This window comes from Rhyacophila brunnea, unplaced genomic scaffold (assembly GCF_057557595.1).
Source record: "Rhyacophila brunnea isolate RB1 unplaced genomic scaffold, BYU_Rbru_1.0 scaffold_20, whole genome shotgun sequence".
NCBI lineage: Eukaryota > Metazoa > Arthropoda > Insecta > Trichoptera > Rhyacophilidae > Rhyacophila > Rhyacophila brunnea.
In genome coordinates, this window is record NW_028232860.1 from 15,632,621 (window position 1) to 15,650,805 (window position 18,185).

General features: G+C 33.9%; 1 protein-coding gene across 1 annotated transcript in view; it reads right to left on the reverse strand.

The window, feature by feature from the left end:
• Positions 1-18,185, reverse strand: part of LOC147071275 (uncharacterized) — a 329,897-nt gene that overhangs the window by 241,325 nt on the left and 70,387 nt on the right. The window lies entirely within an intron of this gene.

The window sequence follows — 18,185 nt, forward strand, 5'->3', positions numbered from 1 at the left end:
CACAAAAACGAAGAGTAATGTTTATTTCGACAACATTTACAAAACGTCTACTACAACTGAATTTTACACAATGCTGACAACAATGACATCTTTTGACAAACATAAGAAGTTATAAAAGGCACCAAATGCAAAGTTATAGCTTCTGTCTCATTCCTCCTGAGTCCCATACCTCCCCACTATACCCTACTCCTCTTGAAACCAGTGGTGAAGTGCGCATGTGGTAGTTAACTGAAAAAAGGTTTCTAAGACATGAATATTTACGGGACTTCACCGGAGTCATCACCCATCCATCCGTTTGCAGCGAACGAACCACATCTAACACATGCTTTTTTCCTTGTAATTATCACTTGACAGTGAGAACAATAAAATGTCTATCGCACAAAATCACTGGCAGTACATAAAAAAAATTCCCATGCCTAAGCGCCCTGTTTCAAGGGATTACGATGTGTCGTGTTACCAGTCTCAGATTTTTGAACCAAGACGTTGTTTTACCGCCACGGCCTCGCTTACCGGAAGTAAAATTAATACTTTTCCAGAAGTCGCATCATCAACCCAAAGTATGCTATCTTTCTAGTTATAACTTTTTTGACCTTTTTCATCTTCAACACTTCATTCGTAACTTCCAGCCAATACAATATTTGACATTGCTCTACTTGCGTAGATCATTATAATTTATTACACGCATAATTCCAAATAATATAATACTTATCACCCCAATCTACAATGCATTTTGATTACCTATCATGATGGTAAAACAACTGAACACCGGTGAACCTGCTATCGCAATGATATTTTTAAATCGGTCAGTGTGTTTTTTATGCACTCGATAATAATAATCTTAAATTAAACTATGTTATGCATTTACAGATAAATCCATGTTTTAAAGATACTGTGATAAATGATCTCTTTCTTCGATTATCTCTTGAGAATAGTTCGTCTCTGTTCTGGCAGAACACAATAACTGGAGAATACTAGTTTTCAGTAGTTTGACTTTGAAGTTGTTAAAAAGTTTGAAATAATGGTCTATCATGTGAGTTTATTAAGTAATCGTAAAACGGATGACTTTAAAATAAAGACTGTTTATTTATTAAGAAGGTTTCCAGACGGTAAAGTTTGAAATAAGGAACATTTTGGTACTAACTCAATATGTCATTTTTTCGAATTAGTGACTTCTGCCAGAACAATGACGAGTTAGAGAACTGGGAAAATTGCGTCGCAAAATCAGTCGAAGGGATGGTTATTTTGCTTTACCAGGTTGAAAAAAATGAATCTACGATGGGTTCATTCAGTAACCCAGACTGCTCTGCTGAAATACATGGTCAGCGAATATGTTCACCTAGGATCAAGCATCCCCTGCAAAGACGGTTGTGAATATCAATGGAAAAATTGCTATATCGAAACTGCAACCGATTAGGTAAATCAAAAATATTAAGAAATCGGGTGTAAATTTACGCCCCCGAACCCCACAATGCCTAAAAATCGCAGACTATAATAGATGATCGTGGGTCCCAGGTTCGAATCCTGGGTCTGGAAAATACACACATTGTTTTTCAATTTGTGTTGGAGTCAGAGTATGTGGCCCTAATAGGTTGAGCAAGTGGCTAATATTTATTTCGCGTAAAAAAACAAAAATCTGTTAAGGCTATACTTCACCTGGGGGACGGTCTAAAACGATCGTGACTACGCGACGCGAAGATTGTGCAAATAACGCGTGCAGAACAAAACATAATTTGTCATAAAAAGTCAACATGCGTCCATTTAATGTTATGTTTATTGTTCTATTACTAATAATAATAATATATTCATTGACATGTTTTCTTTTTCAAGTAAATGGAAAACGTTTTTTAGTCATCTTCACACGATTTAAGAATTGATTCCCCCGTCGCCATCACAAAACAAATTGACGTGTTCACAGCTCGACTTTCACTCTCCGATTGCCAGCCAGTCCGAAATTTCGTCGCACCTATAGTTGAAAATTATTTGCCGTTTCGCTGAAGTACCGTCTTAATATAAACCTCTACACTGCGGAAGCCCATGTATATTATGATCCTAATAGAATAGGACAGTGGTGGCAAACCTATGGCACGCGTTTGAAGAGAAAAAATACCTACGAGTATAATAATAATAAATGACAGATCGCATTGTATAAACTACAAAAAATAGCAGGCAAATAAATACTGAATACAAGAATAAGCATTATGTTTCATGTATATATATAATTGGATAGATCGGTCCAGGATAGACTTTATGCATCACATATAATATTATCACATTAACCTTATCGTGCGGCGGGGGATGCCGCGCCGCGAACCTCTATTTTGATCGATTTACAATAAAATGCTTGGGACCACTGTAGCGAGGAATGCCTCAATTCTGGTGACGATTTGTGCGTAAAAAACCAAACTAATTAATATACTAACAAACAATTTGATTTAAACACACAAAAAATGACTGCAGCAAATAGGAAACAAAAACTTGGTGAAGCTAGTACCTAGTAGTAATTCAGGTAGATAGTTTCAAAATTGGTGGACCGAAATGTATGGCTAAATTGAAAAAAGTGATAAAGCTATATGTATGCTATGTTTTGTGAGTTCTACAAACGGATAATTTTTAATAGCTTTTTTAAAAACTGTTTGGCACGTCACAGTTGAAAAATAATTTTTGGGAAATTTTGGCACGCGTGCGTAAACAGGTTCGATAACTCTGGAATAGGAAATAATAAAAAAAAAATAGTTATTGAACAGTACGTAGTACCGCAGTAGTGTTATCAAGTTATCATCTACTAACATAATGTCGATAAAATTGACTAGTTATGATTGCGTTAGTATATATCTGCGAGCTCACTCAAATTCCGGCGCCTGTGGTTAACGTGAATACCAGTGTAATACCGGTATTAATACCAGAATACCTATTAAAATGACGAAACCAAAAATAATAATCAAATGATTATTTATTTATAGTATAGCGCAGGTAATCATAATTGCAAGCATCGCGGCAAAAATTAGTACCGGTCAATAAAATCAAAGTCTTTTATGTCTTAAAAAACCAGTTGTCGTTAGAATTATTTTGGATTGCCCTTGACATGTTTTCAATGCGGCATTGAGTTACATAGGTACCGTGTTGCACTTTATCGTAAAAACGAATTATTAAATTTGTGCAGAATGTCGTAGAGATTTTACCCAACTCTACAACTGACACGTTATTGTGTATGCTCATGTTTAGAGCATAAGCAATAGCGAATCGGAAATGACAGTTGTCTAGACTCTAGAGACCTTCAATATAATATGTGGATGTTACAAGGGCACTCAGCCCTTTTTCAAATTATCAAGTTAAAAGAATCAGGATAAACCTTTACACTCAAAAACATAGTTTAGTATAAATGCATGCTATCTGCCGTGTACTTGATACTACCAATGTACTCGTATCTGTACCATATAATCGATATAAAATACCAACGCGTATTTTCCTTCAACACTGCCCATACAAAATCAAATCTCACATACAAAAGCAACCGTCTGAATACAAAATAATAACGGGGGTAGTTGACTAAACGAATAAAAACTACATACTCCCCTTATAATATTATTATAAATATACAGAATGTCCAACTCGAAGTACCTCGGCTGTGATCTACTATCCTTTATCGAAGCTGGCAGTGGTCTAATACATTCTCCCATTGTCATTCTTCAATTAAATCAAACGTATTATATTTAACTGAGCACACTTGACGCGTTACAAATAAAACAACACCTGTTTTCCCTATCACAAAGAAATATTCAATCTCCCATTCGTCGTGAAAGTTATATATTTTTAGTATCTTTTTATCTCATTTAACGTCAAACCATTCTCCTACTGTGTAAAGAGCCTACTGCGCGACGGTTTGGGGAATAACACCAAAGTTTCAAGTGCGGAGATTCTTGTTTTTCTCTACCTCATACAGCAGACCGTAAGTGATTCAATCCGAATTAAGTGATACGACGATGCCACTCAAACTTTATCATGACAAACTACAATCACGTAAGGCCCCCTTAAAATAACAACTCCTACGAGGCTACGGTGCGATCGACTAATATCCATCCTTCGATGTAATCGATATAATTCGATCACTAAAATGAAATAAATCACGGCTTGTAGGTACTTACACATTGTTATATGTTTCAAATATGGATATACGTCAAAGTTCCCACCACCACCCGTCATATATGCACAGCCGTGGATATGCACGGCCGCTTTCTATGACGCTTTAAACGTGTCTGAAAGAAGTGATTTTAAGTGCTCATTCCATCCCGAGACGGAGCCGCACGGGACTGATGCTGCAACCATGCACCGTAGTGCTTAAAGAATAAAGTTAAGAAAGAAAACAAATACGGATATATCATATAGATAGGATATATGCTATGAATGCCTCAAGAGAATTTATCAACTTGCCCTGCATTTTTTTTCAGTTAGCTGAATACCGGCATCCTAGAAGGCCGATAAATATCATTCACAATGTGTAAACGGTGGAGCTATGAGATGCCAGAATGACCTGGGAAGATTCAAGAAGACTGGTGAATGACAGGGATTCTTCTAATATAAAACATGAGTAGTGTATCTAATAAGAAGACAAAACGTGTCACTATAGCGTTATCCCTTCTATCCACGTTTTCAAACGAAATCAACAATATTATGTTAGATTTCAAACTGACACACCACGTCATGCTTCTTCCGTTCAAAATAGTAAGTATCTAAATACTTTTAAAGTTGCAATCGTCATGTGTATATTACACAGATTGTTTGAATAAGGGAATCGGCTGACGAAATTGATAACGAGAAAAACCAGTTGACAAAATCGATTCGGGCATTCCAAACATAGGTACATAGGTACAAAATGCGTTTGATTTGACATGCGGTATAAGTATGTATGTACACACTGCAGTTTGGTGTATTGAATAAACGAAAAATTATTTCCTGTTATGTACTTAATTGATAAGCATTTCGTTACGTAGGTTATAACACGCATCAAAATTACGGAGTGATCGAATCACTTATCGACGTAAAATTAACTTTTGGATTTGAGCGCAGCGGCGGTTTTCTTTGACGCAGATGACGCAATCGATTCGTCGGAAAACTTTAAAGGGGGCCTCGAAACAGTTCAAATCAGTCATAAAATGATAAAAATCCTCAAGAAAATGTTGGTTTTAAGTATATTTTTATATGGAAATTTATTGATGGTATTTTATTCTGGTTCATAATATCTAAGCCCATCATCTGAAAAGCGCTAGAGCCGCCTGTGACACAGCAAAACAAACCGGTGCCAAGTGATAGATACTTGTGGAGGTGATAAAGCTGTAGAAAGATCATTTGCGGATGTTCAAGTAAATATTGATAAATTCCTACAGGTAAAATAAAAGGGTGTATAAAAATGTGCAGCGGTGGTTGACCCAATCAGCTGATCGTTGTTTACGTCTCGGGGAATGCGAAATTGACCCGAGTGGAATGTCCGCGAGGAGTACACGGGAGGGGATGCGCTGGGCAACGGTGTGCCAATAGTAAAACTTCATGACTGAGTAACCGATCCTATATTTGTATAGAGCTTACTACATTTGAATTGTTTGAAGTGGGCGTTTTCTCAGGACGCAGTAGTCCACGAGAATTCGCGAAAGCTTTTTGATAACCGATTAAAAAAGCTTTAACGTGGCGTGTCATCTTAAAGAATGAAGATCCTACTTTGAAAGCTTAGCCAGAATTAGATTAGCAAAGACCTTTGACAAATATATTATTTTATGAAGAAAAATTTATAAAACATTTTACAGTTTAATAGTCTGTATTTTATTATAATGGGTAATAGCACAACATTACCTTTTAACAAAGATTAGTCTATGATAAAGAATGTTTTGCCTGACGAAATTTTCAAAATTCAGTAGATTGATAAAATGTTTAAACATCAATGATTTTACTTGATGAAAAATAGACATGTGACCTTCAAAGCGTGCTATTGTTATATTCTCACTAGCATTTTATAAACAATCATGAAAATGTGACCTTTCATCCAATATTAAAAATCAGTAGGTAGGTATATCTACTGAAATTTCAGTAAACACTGGCATGTTGTGCTTGCTCATTTAAAAATGGGAGTCGGCAAGATATTATTAACCAACAAAATTATCGATTACATGATACGAAAAATATTAAATCTTATATTATAATGATCGCCACACAGATTACAGAAATATAATGGAAATACAAACGTGAAAGCCAACGTATACCATTTGTCAAACTTAACTTTTATAAAATATTTTACGCATTGTAATATGCCCACTCGTGTTTTGGAAATGCTATAAAAGTCATTATTGAGAAATAACTAGATGTACTTGGAAGGGAAATTTTTGTTTTGTTTATTTATAGCTTATCCTCTCTTCAACAGCGAACCACCGCACTTTTCCAGGTACATTTCCCATACACTCCGCACTTTGAGTAGTACTACACAGGTGGTTATAATGGCCTAATAGTCATAATTATTAGTATCGTTAGTGTCCGTTTGTGTCCGCGCTCTTACATCTTGGACATACACATTGCCCACTGAAGAAGGAAGCCGATACATTACACGACTGGTCCTACTTTTCGCCCCTCCCGTTGTCTATGGATCACCTGCCATTGTCTATAAAGTGCTCATACTGACGCGTCCGTCGTGTTCACTTGTCGGAGTATTCTTAGTTTCAGATTTATTTTAGAATATTTTAACGTATCTTGGAGACCTTGGAGTTCATCTGATTTAGTTTTGTTATTAATAATTGGAAGTGACGATCAAAGTAAGTAAACTTCATCCGTGTATAATAATATCATAATACACTAGGACGTTTGTCAATGTGACAGTCGATTCTAAACGACAATAACTAATAACTTATTTATACTCTTCAGTCATTATAGAATACCAAACTCTGCTTCCAAGTACGTTATCAATACATAGTATGGCAGTGGACCACTCGTTGCTTGTGCAAAAAGTTATGCTCAGGCTTTATTAATCTAAAGATGGCGGTGACATACCACAATAAACTGGATTTCCCAGATGGTATTTTCGTACGCTTTCGGCAATCTTCGCTTGCTAATGAATGGATCGCACGACGGAATAGAAAATTTTCCACTTTATCCCCGATCGCTCACGATCCTTGAAAACCATAGACCATAGAGAATAGAGTGTGACAGTCGTGGCAGACGATCGGGCCAGACGCAATCTGCCAATGTAATTTGAGCTTAAGATTTTTTAAAAAAGATTATTCTACCAACTCTCACAACCAAATCTGCCAAAGTTAACATGTAAATAAAAACATAACCTAAAATGTCTTAATGACATTATCATATTTTATCACTTTATCAGTATACGTTATAGTAACATTATTAAAACACTTAAAGTAGCTACTTAATAAATCTTTAAATAAGTTACTTAGGTATGTCAATTACATAATAATGTAATAATTAATGTTAATTACGGAAGTGTAAACAGAACTCCCGATGAATTTTACGAACCTAATAATATGTATGTACTGATACCAAATAACGCAATAAATGCTCAAACCCCCTGAATATAATAATCCTGTAATCGACAGAGTTGGGAAGAAAAAAACTCGTAAGTACATAATATTTTGTAACTTTAAATGAGACGATAGAGGAATGCTAGGCAGGTATGAACAACGTGTAAGAAGTGAAAATAGTACCGTTGCTTGTCTCTGAGTGGCTGGAAGGATCAGTGACGTCCCGTGAGGGTAGGCAGATTGAGCGTCGCTTGGGGGCGGCAGTTACTCGAAGGGCGGCAAATCGAGGAGAATCATTTGGAATATATAGAAATAGCTACCTAAACTCAGTAATAACGAAAACACCTTTCCATTAAAAAATTCAGCTCACTGGTTTTGTCGGGTTCCAAATAAGTATAGGTACTGAATATGTAATTTTCCCGAATCCGTGGTTTTAATTTAACTAAAAACACTTCCATATCAGTACTTATATTCCAAAATCGCAATAAATATTTAAATAATAATTTACATACAAGGTAGCACTTGCAATAATAAAATTTAAAAGATAAAAAAACACAATAACGGAGCATCGCGACATTAGACGGCTTGACACAAGACAACCTGTAATGATTAGGGAATCCAATCCCGGGATCCCGAGCTATTTTCGATACCTATGAATCCCGGGATTGGTAAACATAATCCCGGGATTTCGGGATTGATTTTTGTCTTGATTGATTGATTGATTGATCAATTTTTATGGAAAATAAAATAAAAGCGAAATATAACAGAAAAAATACTTTTGATACAAAATAACTACATTAGAAATAAACTGAGTTTGAATGAAGTTTGATTTATACCCATGTGTAGGTTGCCGATTCATTTTATTTTTTTCACATAAATTATTAAAAATGGAAAGATTGGAAAAAAACAATGCTTTGCACTTTTAACAAAGTAATTCCACCATGATATCATACGTTTTACAGCAGTTTCATATTTGGCTGACTAATTAGATTTATGAAGCGGAAAGGCCATAAGTACGCCATGATTATTTCCTTTACTATTTTAAATCTCGCTAATCCATTCATTAAGTCTTTACTATCAGAAACAGCAATCTCCAATTAAATTTACATTATTATTTATATTACAATATTATTTACTACAATAAACTTGTGTATTTCCAAGATTGAACGTAAATAATAAATGTCTTAAATAGTATAAATTATACTAGATTTATTTTGACCGATTTTATCAATGTTATTTGTAAATATAAAATTTTTATATTAACAATTGAAAAGATGCCAATCCCGGGACCAGTCCCGGGATCCCGGGATTGTCAAATTGTAATCCCGAAATCCCGGGATCAGAATTTTGGCTCGGGATTGGATTCCCTAGTAATGATTACAAGATAAAAAGAACTTTTTATATACAACGTTTTAAAATTTTCTGTTGAATTATTATGCCCAATATGCTCAAACTTGTAGTTGATATTGAAGTAAATAAAAAACAAACAAATATAGAATACTGAAATGTTATTTTGACATTTCATTTTGATTTCCATAGTAACGCACGTATATAGTAATAATTTAGTTGCTAGGTCCACCCCCTTAGCAACCAATAATAGTATTTTACTTTTTACGGATTTTTCTGAAATAACTTTCCATACAAAACAGAATTAACTGAAAATGAATTCAATTCTGCTTAAAGATGGCTAAAAGTATTAAAAGAATGCATTGGCATCGTGTTCTGATATATTCTAAAAGTTTCAAATGTCTATCTAGTCGGGAAGTTAGTTAAAAATCGATTGCAAGATTTGTACTGGACAAACAAGAATACGAGCTAATAAAAACGTTGTAAAAAAGAGTAAGACGGCAACAAACTAGCGCCTTTGGCGGGAGTTGTACCTATGTACGAATAAAATATAAAATTTCCCATACAAAACTGAAGCAAGGTGTAACTGTTAAGTATGTAGTTTAGTATGTAGTACCTACAGCTTATCTTAAAAAATCCCTGCAGATGGGATGTTTTACAGATAACTTTATAAACATTATTAGTCAGAAACAAGAGTGGACTCATGATAAAAAAAATACTTCGGAAGTGCATCGTCATTCGAATTACCCCGGTCTGATATCACCGAGTGACAATTGCAGAGGGAGGACAAAGAACACTTCTAATGACTAATAAAACAATCAACTTAAATACAGAAAATGTGCGCGAGTTTTTCCAATGGTTTATCTTAAATTAACGAAGAATTTTAATTGTCGAGATTATGACCTAAACGTCCTAAACAGAACCACTAACAATCAATCTAACTAAGATAAATGGCGCAATAGCTAACTAATTATTAGTAGCAGACTTGAGAAACGCATATGGCAGCTGTCAAAATATCCAAATACATACTTAGGTAATTAGATCATAAACAAAATTTAAGTAAATTTAGTAGAAAATATTGTATTTCGTTTATTCGTATGCGATATAAAATGAAACTGAATATCGATTGAAATTTAAACGAAATACTTACACACAAGAGATTCTATATTATAAAAATTACATAATATTCCCTAAAACCTTCTGTTTAAATCTTAATTCTTATCTGTCTACAAATACTTCCTTCTTAAATATTGACCAACAACGAAGTTAGTAAAGTTATGTTTCGTAAATGCTTATAAAGTCGATCGACTTTCAATTGGCGGAATTTAAAGTAGATACTACCTTGGATAATAGACGGATTAATAGATTAAATGAAAGACCATTTCTTTGTATATGTTACGCTGAATGTGCGAAATTGACTATTACATGTAATGGGCAAAATTTTGCCTAAATCATGAAAAATGCAAGCCCGTTGCCTTATTCATGAATTAGACAAAATATCTGGCGAGTGCGTGAATTCGGCAGTAATTTTTCTGCCTAGTTCATGCATTGGACAAATTAGATAGTAGCGCTACGGTGGTGTTTTTTGCAACTAATCAAACTAACCAAATGTGTCAAATGTCATTGATTATAATATAAAAATATACCAATCAATAACTACAATGACGTTCATATCCATTTACTATGCGCAAAAAAAATCTAGAACTATAATATGATAACGGAAGAATTTTATTGAAAGGTATTTTCGCGATTTGATTCGTGCTTGTGTATCAATCGAGCAATGGTCGATTGTATGTTTGTGATAGTTTGTTGACACTTGTTAGCTAACCTCAAAATGGACATTCAGTTGAATAATTTAATTCAGAATTACAAAACCTAACCTAACCTAACCTAATTATAAAAATATTATATTACCTATGTCCAATTATAACTAATAAAACCATCCGTATTAAATTTACTTTTTCTTCTGTCATGTTGACAGTTTAAGAATTCCATACCCTGGCGAATTCACGCACTCGGCAGAAAATTCACCTAATTCATGAATAAGGCAACAGGCTTGACTATTACATGAATTAGCCAAAATTTTGCACATTTCATGTAATAGTCAATTTCGCACATTCGGCGTAACATATATATTCAATACCTATTGAAGAAATAATATTGTTTTTATTATTCATTCGTACAAGAACGTCAATAATAAATACGTAGCTAGCGCCCAGACGTCTGTTACAATTAAGTTAGTAATGTCATTTACCTTAATTGATCACAAAGCAGAGTGTCTACTGATTGTTGGAGTACCTCAATAATTCATACACAAATATTAGAAATAATTAGCACGAATCATTGACGGATCGATAGTTTATAGGCCAAAGAAATGTGAAAGACGGGAGTTCGAGTCCCACTCGGTCAAACTTTTTTTTCTGGTTTTTCAAAATTATGCTAGGATTTATATTATTCTTTAAATTGAAATGGGGAATATATACTCGCACAATTAAATAGATTGTTTCCACAAAGCAGCGACATTTTTTTAAAAGATGAAATTCACATCGGAATTGGATGATTTCACAAATGATCGACAACTGTCAAATAGTAGATGTTCACTGTCGAAAGAAATAATTCTCACTTGTCAATGATTATTGTAACACTAAAAAATGAATAAGTGTATCGACGGAAAATATATTTCGCTTCTCTTAGCGGTTAAATTAAATGAATATTTTAACATGAGTGTAAGTATTATACTTAAAAGCATGGCCCCCACAAGGTGGGGATGACAGAGTTCTATCCTGGGGGCCCGGGCACAGGAGGGACCCGGCGAGGCGAGACGACCAGATAAGTGAGATAAACACACACCAAAAATTTGCTTTAATAGTAAAAAAAGTACAATACAAATTTTAATTGTGTATCAATACTCGACATCTCCATAATTCAAATGGACGTATTAAAATATACAATAAAACACTAAACATAAACATTAATTTTTCCGTGTACACCATTTGGAAAACGCTACTGTAGACCATCACAATGTCTTTATCTTTAGCGATAGGTAGGGGGGCCCGCTTCACGATGTGGGGCCCATGCTTAATAGTATTGTACATATTATTATGTTATGCAGACATAATAGTAGGCAGCTGGCAGGCAAATATTACATAAAACTATGAAAAAACTCATTCAAAAAGAAATATTCAATTTGATGATATTATGTTATAAGTATTATATTATAGATAAAGAATAAATGGTATTTTATGTCTTCAAAAATATATTATCAATTCATATTGTCTCACATTCGATTTTATTAATATGGATCTATTAAAACGACAATTTCTACAGTAATATCATACTTGTCTTTATTTGACTGATCTGGAATTATTCCGACGTCTCGTCTCTCGTAATGAGGTGACCATAGCCACGAGTAAGGATTATTTTGCTTGGTGAAATATTGTTTCGCTTTGTGAATTTCCTCATCTTTCTATGTGATTTGTTGTCAAAAGTTTACTTCTATTTTACAACGTTTTTATTAGCTCGTATTCTTGTTTGTCCGGTGGTTGTTTGTCCAGTACAAATCTTGCAATCGATTTTTAACTAACTTCCCGACTAGCTAGACATTTGAAACTTTTAGAATATATTAGAACACGATGCCAATGCATTCTTTTAATACTTTTAGTCATCTTTAAGTAGAATTGAATTCATTTTCAGTAATTCTGTTTTGTGTGAAAAGTTATTTCGGAAGAAATCCGTAAAAAGTAAAAGAATATTATTGGTTGCTAAGGGGGTGGTCCTAGCAACTAAATTATTAATATATACGTGCGTTACTATGGAAATCAAAATGAAATGTCAAAATGACATTTCAGTATTCTATATTTGTTTGTTTGTTTTTTATTTACTTCATAACAAGTTCAAGTTTGAGCATATTGAGCATGATAATTCAACAGAAAATTTAAAAACGTTGTAGGTACGAGTATGTAAGTATATAACTAAGAGTAACTCGTATATAAGTTCTTTTTATCTTGTAATTATTTAAAATGTGATACGACACTTTTGTTTGGTATTATTTAGTTTATCTGAAAACTATTTTCTATGTGTTTGAATATTTTTTGTCGGTGTGAATTCGTGGGTCGGGATGTGTAGTCAGGTAAGTCACAAAACAGCAAAAATGAGATATGAATGCCACTATACTAAAAAAAAAAAAATCTTTCGTTCTGTGTAGTCAGATAAGTCGTACGTCTCACCATTAGCGAGATGCATTTTCAGTCTAAACATATTTTTTATTTTACGGGGTGTGTACACAGTTAAGTCACATGAGTAGTCAGATAAGTCAACGTTTTGTGTGACTTACCTTACTACTCATGGTTGGCTTATCTTCAAACGTCATACCTAATCAATGTTGATCTTGGTGAATCTAACGAATTTTTTAAGATATTTTGAGAAATTTTGAAAAAAAAATAACAACAGAACGTTAGTAAAATAGTCATATTTTAATAAATTATGACTTATATAAATAAGTATGTGTATTATTAGTAAATTATAAAAATATACCAAATTTATCGAATTTGATTTATTTAAATCTAAAAACACGTAAAAAATATCCAAACAAATAATCTTGCTTCTATGTTCAACCACATACCTACTCCAATAACTTGTATGTTGACGATTCATATGGTACGAGGGTGGGTCAATAAGTCCTTAGAAAAGCCGACAGGTGGCGCGACTAGTACTGTAAGCGGTTTGTTTTCATGCAGCGGCACTACCGATTCAGTATGCTGCGAAGTTTCAATCAGATTGGTCGGGTTGTTGTGTGTTTCTCGTACATTAAAAAAAAAAATTTGCTTGTGGAAAATGGAAAAATGGAAAATGGAGAAAATTGAGCTTAGAGCTGTTATTAAACATTTTAATATAAAAGGGTTAACAGCAAAGGAAATAAAAAATGAGTTGGATTTAGTTCACGGCATATCTGCTCCTTCACTTGCAACTATTTATAACTGGTTAAATGAATTTAAACGTGGTCGTACATCAATAAAGGATGAACCACGCTCAGGACGTCCTGTAGAGGTGACTACACCAGAAATGATCAATAAAATCCACGATATGGTGTTAAGTGACCGAAGATTAAAGTTGAGTGAGATAATTGAGGTTACAGGGATCTCAAAAGGTAGCGTCATTTCTATTTTACATGACAAATTGGGCATGAAAAAAAAAAAAGCAAGATGGGTGCCGCGTTTGCTCACAGTCGACAATAAACGCAATAGGGTGGTGGCCTCTAAAGCCCTGTTGTCGCTCATGCAACGCAATCCGGATGAATTTTTTCGTCGCTTTGTGACTGTAGATGAAACATGGATACACCACTATACTCCCGAGACGAAAGAACAGTCAAAGCAGTGGATTGCGAAAGGCGAACCATGTCCAAAGAAGGCGAAAACCGTAAAATCAGCTGGTAAGGTTATGGCTACTGTATTTTGGGATGCACGTGGAATTATTTTCGTTGACTATTTGGAAAAAGGAAAAACAACAACAGGGGATTATTATGCATCTTTATTGGACCAGCTAAAAAACAAAATTGAAGAAAAACGGCCTCATTTAAACAGGAAAAAAATCCTCTTTCATCAGGACAATGCCCGTGTTCACACATGTTTACGATCAATGGCTAAAATTGAAGAATTGAAGTTCGAATTGGTCGACCACCCACCGTATTCGCCAGATTTAGCCCCCAGTGACTTTTTCCTTTTCCCAAACTTAAAAAAATGGCCAAGTGGAGAACGTTTTTTTTCAAATGAAGAAGTCATCGATCGGACAAATGCTTATTTTGAGGACCTTCCGAAAACTTATTTTTCTGACGGTTTAAAAAAAATTGAGAAACGTCTTACCAAGTGTATTGAGCTCCAAGAAGATTATGTTGAGAAATAAAAAAAAAATACAAAAATAAAAACTGTTTTAATGCTTTTTTCTAAGGAATTATTGACCCACCCTCGTAGCATAAAAGATCCTGATTTTAATATTCAAGAATTATTAGTCTAATTTACCAACATTGAAGAACCACACCCTTCATGCTTAAATAATGCTTCCACGATTACACATCACAACGTTGTTTTAAGCTATGACCCTCGTTCTCGATTCAGAAGAAATAATCACCAAAAACGTAACTTAAAGGATGATACAAAAGCCTCCAGAAATGATAAAGAAGTTGCACGAATTACTGGCAAAAGTTACAATGTACCTATAACGAAAGTTATGAATATGGAAAAAAGTCGTATCAGACAAAGTGAACCAGGAAAACAACATTTTCGCCAAGTAACAGTTCAATATTACTTGACTGTTGTACTGTTACGGAAACCAATTTGTAAAGGTTGTACATTAAAAACATTAAGTGAAAGTCACAATTATTTTGAACATGTTTTGAAAAAAAAGTGCGACTGCTTCCGGTATACTCATCACTCAGCTAAGAGTTGTGATAAAGAGTACTTGCAAGATTCCTCTTGCCAAATTGTAACATTTGACATGCAGCAATGTATGCCCACACCAGTTGTTGAAAGTTCCCTGGCTTTTTACAAACGACATTTTGACAGTGCATGATTGTGATAATAACCAGGGATATTGCTTTGTATGCCATGAGGCTCTTGCTAATAGAGAAGCTAACGATATCGCTGCATGCCTGTTCAAATACTTAACCAAGGGGATACATGATAATATTAAGCATGTGATCATGTATTCTGATAGATGTGCGGGTCAAAACAAAAATAGCCACGTAGCTGTAATGTGCATGATAGCAGTGAAACATTCTGAGACTTGAAACAAAATTGATTAAAAAATTTTAGTCCCTGGCCACACACATATGGAGTGCGATAGTGACCATCGCATAATTGAGAAGAAAAAAAGACATTTGGTGGAACGATCGAACATCCTCATGATTGGGCCAAATCAATATGCGAGACTGCAAAGAAAAATCCTTTTCAAGTCACTAAAATAACTCGTGCAGATTGTTTTAACTACTCGTATCGTATATACACATATGGGAATAAGTTTGTTTGGAGAGATGTTAAGTGGCTTTAATTCAACAAACACGAACCGGGAATAGTGAAATTTAAAAGAACTCTCGACGAGACGACTGCATTTTAACAAATTTCATATATAAGACGAGACAAGACGAAAGATTTGATAGACTTACTTCCATACATTTCACCTTATTATAGAGAATTTTATGAGTCACTTGAGACATCTGAGACAGTCAGGGATATTTAACCTGATACAATTGAAGAAATCCGTAGTGAAGTTTAATGATAACGATGAACCTTTATAATATTCAGGTTTGTGTGCCTTTTCACTACTTAAATAACATTAAAGTAAAAATAAGTTATAAACATTCTAATTTTAAATTTATATAATATTTTGTTCAATAAACGAATAAGATTTATGTATAAAATGTGTGTTTTATTGCTAACATTAGTCGGATTTACATGAAAAAATAATAATAATACTTTGTGCGTAGTAAGGTAAGTCAATCATTTTTTGTGCAAATCCAGATAAGTGAATTCCCTTTTTTTTAAACCGATTAAATTTTAATGAAACAAAATAGTTAGAATACTTCTAGGACATATAATTGAAAGCCAATTACATGTACTTTGATTTGTTACTCATAAAAAAACATAACTATAATTAGGGGAATGTGGGGAATTTTTTGAACTTTGTTTTTGCTATATCTCAAAATGACAATTTGTGACTTATCTGACTTCACATCCCGACCCACGAATTTTGACTAACGCAAGTATTTTGTTTGAAGATATATTTTGATTCAATTGAATAGAACAGAACAATCATTGTGGTGATATTGAATAATATAAATGTGATCTGTCTTGTTCTTCATTGTATTATTTGGAAATGATAATATTGTTAGGTCGACGGTGGCGCCAAAAGTCAAAATTATTAAATTCAGAAGCCTATTCGGCGTGTGGTATTTCGCAAAAGTTATACAGAACAATGGCAGGACGTACAACGCAACGATGAAGCGGCCGGCTTGAATAAATAAATAAAATATTTAATCAATGGGTGTGGTTAAAACGAAGAAGCTGTCATTAATTATTTAACGTTGGGAAACTCCTATTAAACATGTTTAAATCGACACAATTCACAATGCTGTACCTACATAACACGCAGGTATTGTTCTAACACTACAATATTGCAGGGCTTATGTTGAACAACTTCGGGTCGATACTGAAATAGTCCATTTGAATGAGAAGGTTTATAAGAAGAACCTAGGCATAAAGCGACATCGTTTAAGAAAAAAATATTTGTAGATAGTAAAAAAGTCATGTAAATTTTACGTATTAACACGGTTGACGTGAGCTGTCATCCCGAAAATTGGTGGCCGTATGGCAAAGTGATCAAAAATGAAGCGTTATTTGTCGAACATTGCAGACAGTAGTGTTCCAATTTTATTAGTTTCATTAAGAACATTAATTTGATATTGATTGGAATGAAATAGCGCTATCATTATTATCAGATATTTGACTTATATGATATAAGTTATATCAGACTTGATACTTGCGAGCACCTACCAGAATGATTGATTGTATTTCTAATTTACTTACCTAAGTACCTACCTATTTTATTCTGTCTTTCCCTTATATTCGGGTGGTTTTTTTACCACGTCAGATCATAATAAGATCATATGGAAATTTTGAATAGTTGAAGTGTTTGTAAAAACCCGTAGTACCTAGATACAACAGATACTCACTATTAATACAATCAGTAAGCGCATTAAATTGACATTACTCCTAAATAATGAAACTAGCTAAGAAGATCATAATATATGGGCCTCCATAGAGTGGAGGTTTGTATTATCAGATTTTTATTTTTCAACCTATCATCCTATTAGAATTAGGTTCATACTCTGACTCGAACGCAATTGAAAAACAATATATATATATATATATATATATTCCAGACCCAGGATTCGAACATGGGAACCACGACGCTTAAGCCGCTCGGCCATCGTGTAGGGCGGGGTTTTTATTACATGGGTATTTTATTTTTTCAAGTTTTTTTTTATTTAGACACAAATTTTATCTCAATGCTATACTACCATCGGCTTCCGATACAACAGCTCACGGCGAACAGTGATACGGCCAACTGCATATTATGTACAATTTTCCGAATACGATTACTAAGGTAGATTAACATTTTATTACATTACATTTACATTCAATTTCAGTTAACGTAAATAAAACAACAACGTAAGTACATATTATGTAGTACCTACCTAAGTACTTACTACATAATATGTACTTATTTATATTTTTGCACTCAATTTTAAACTTAATATATATATTATTTTAGTAG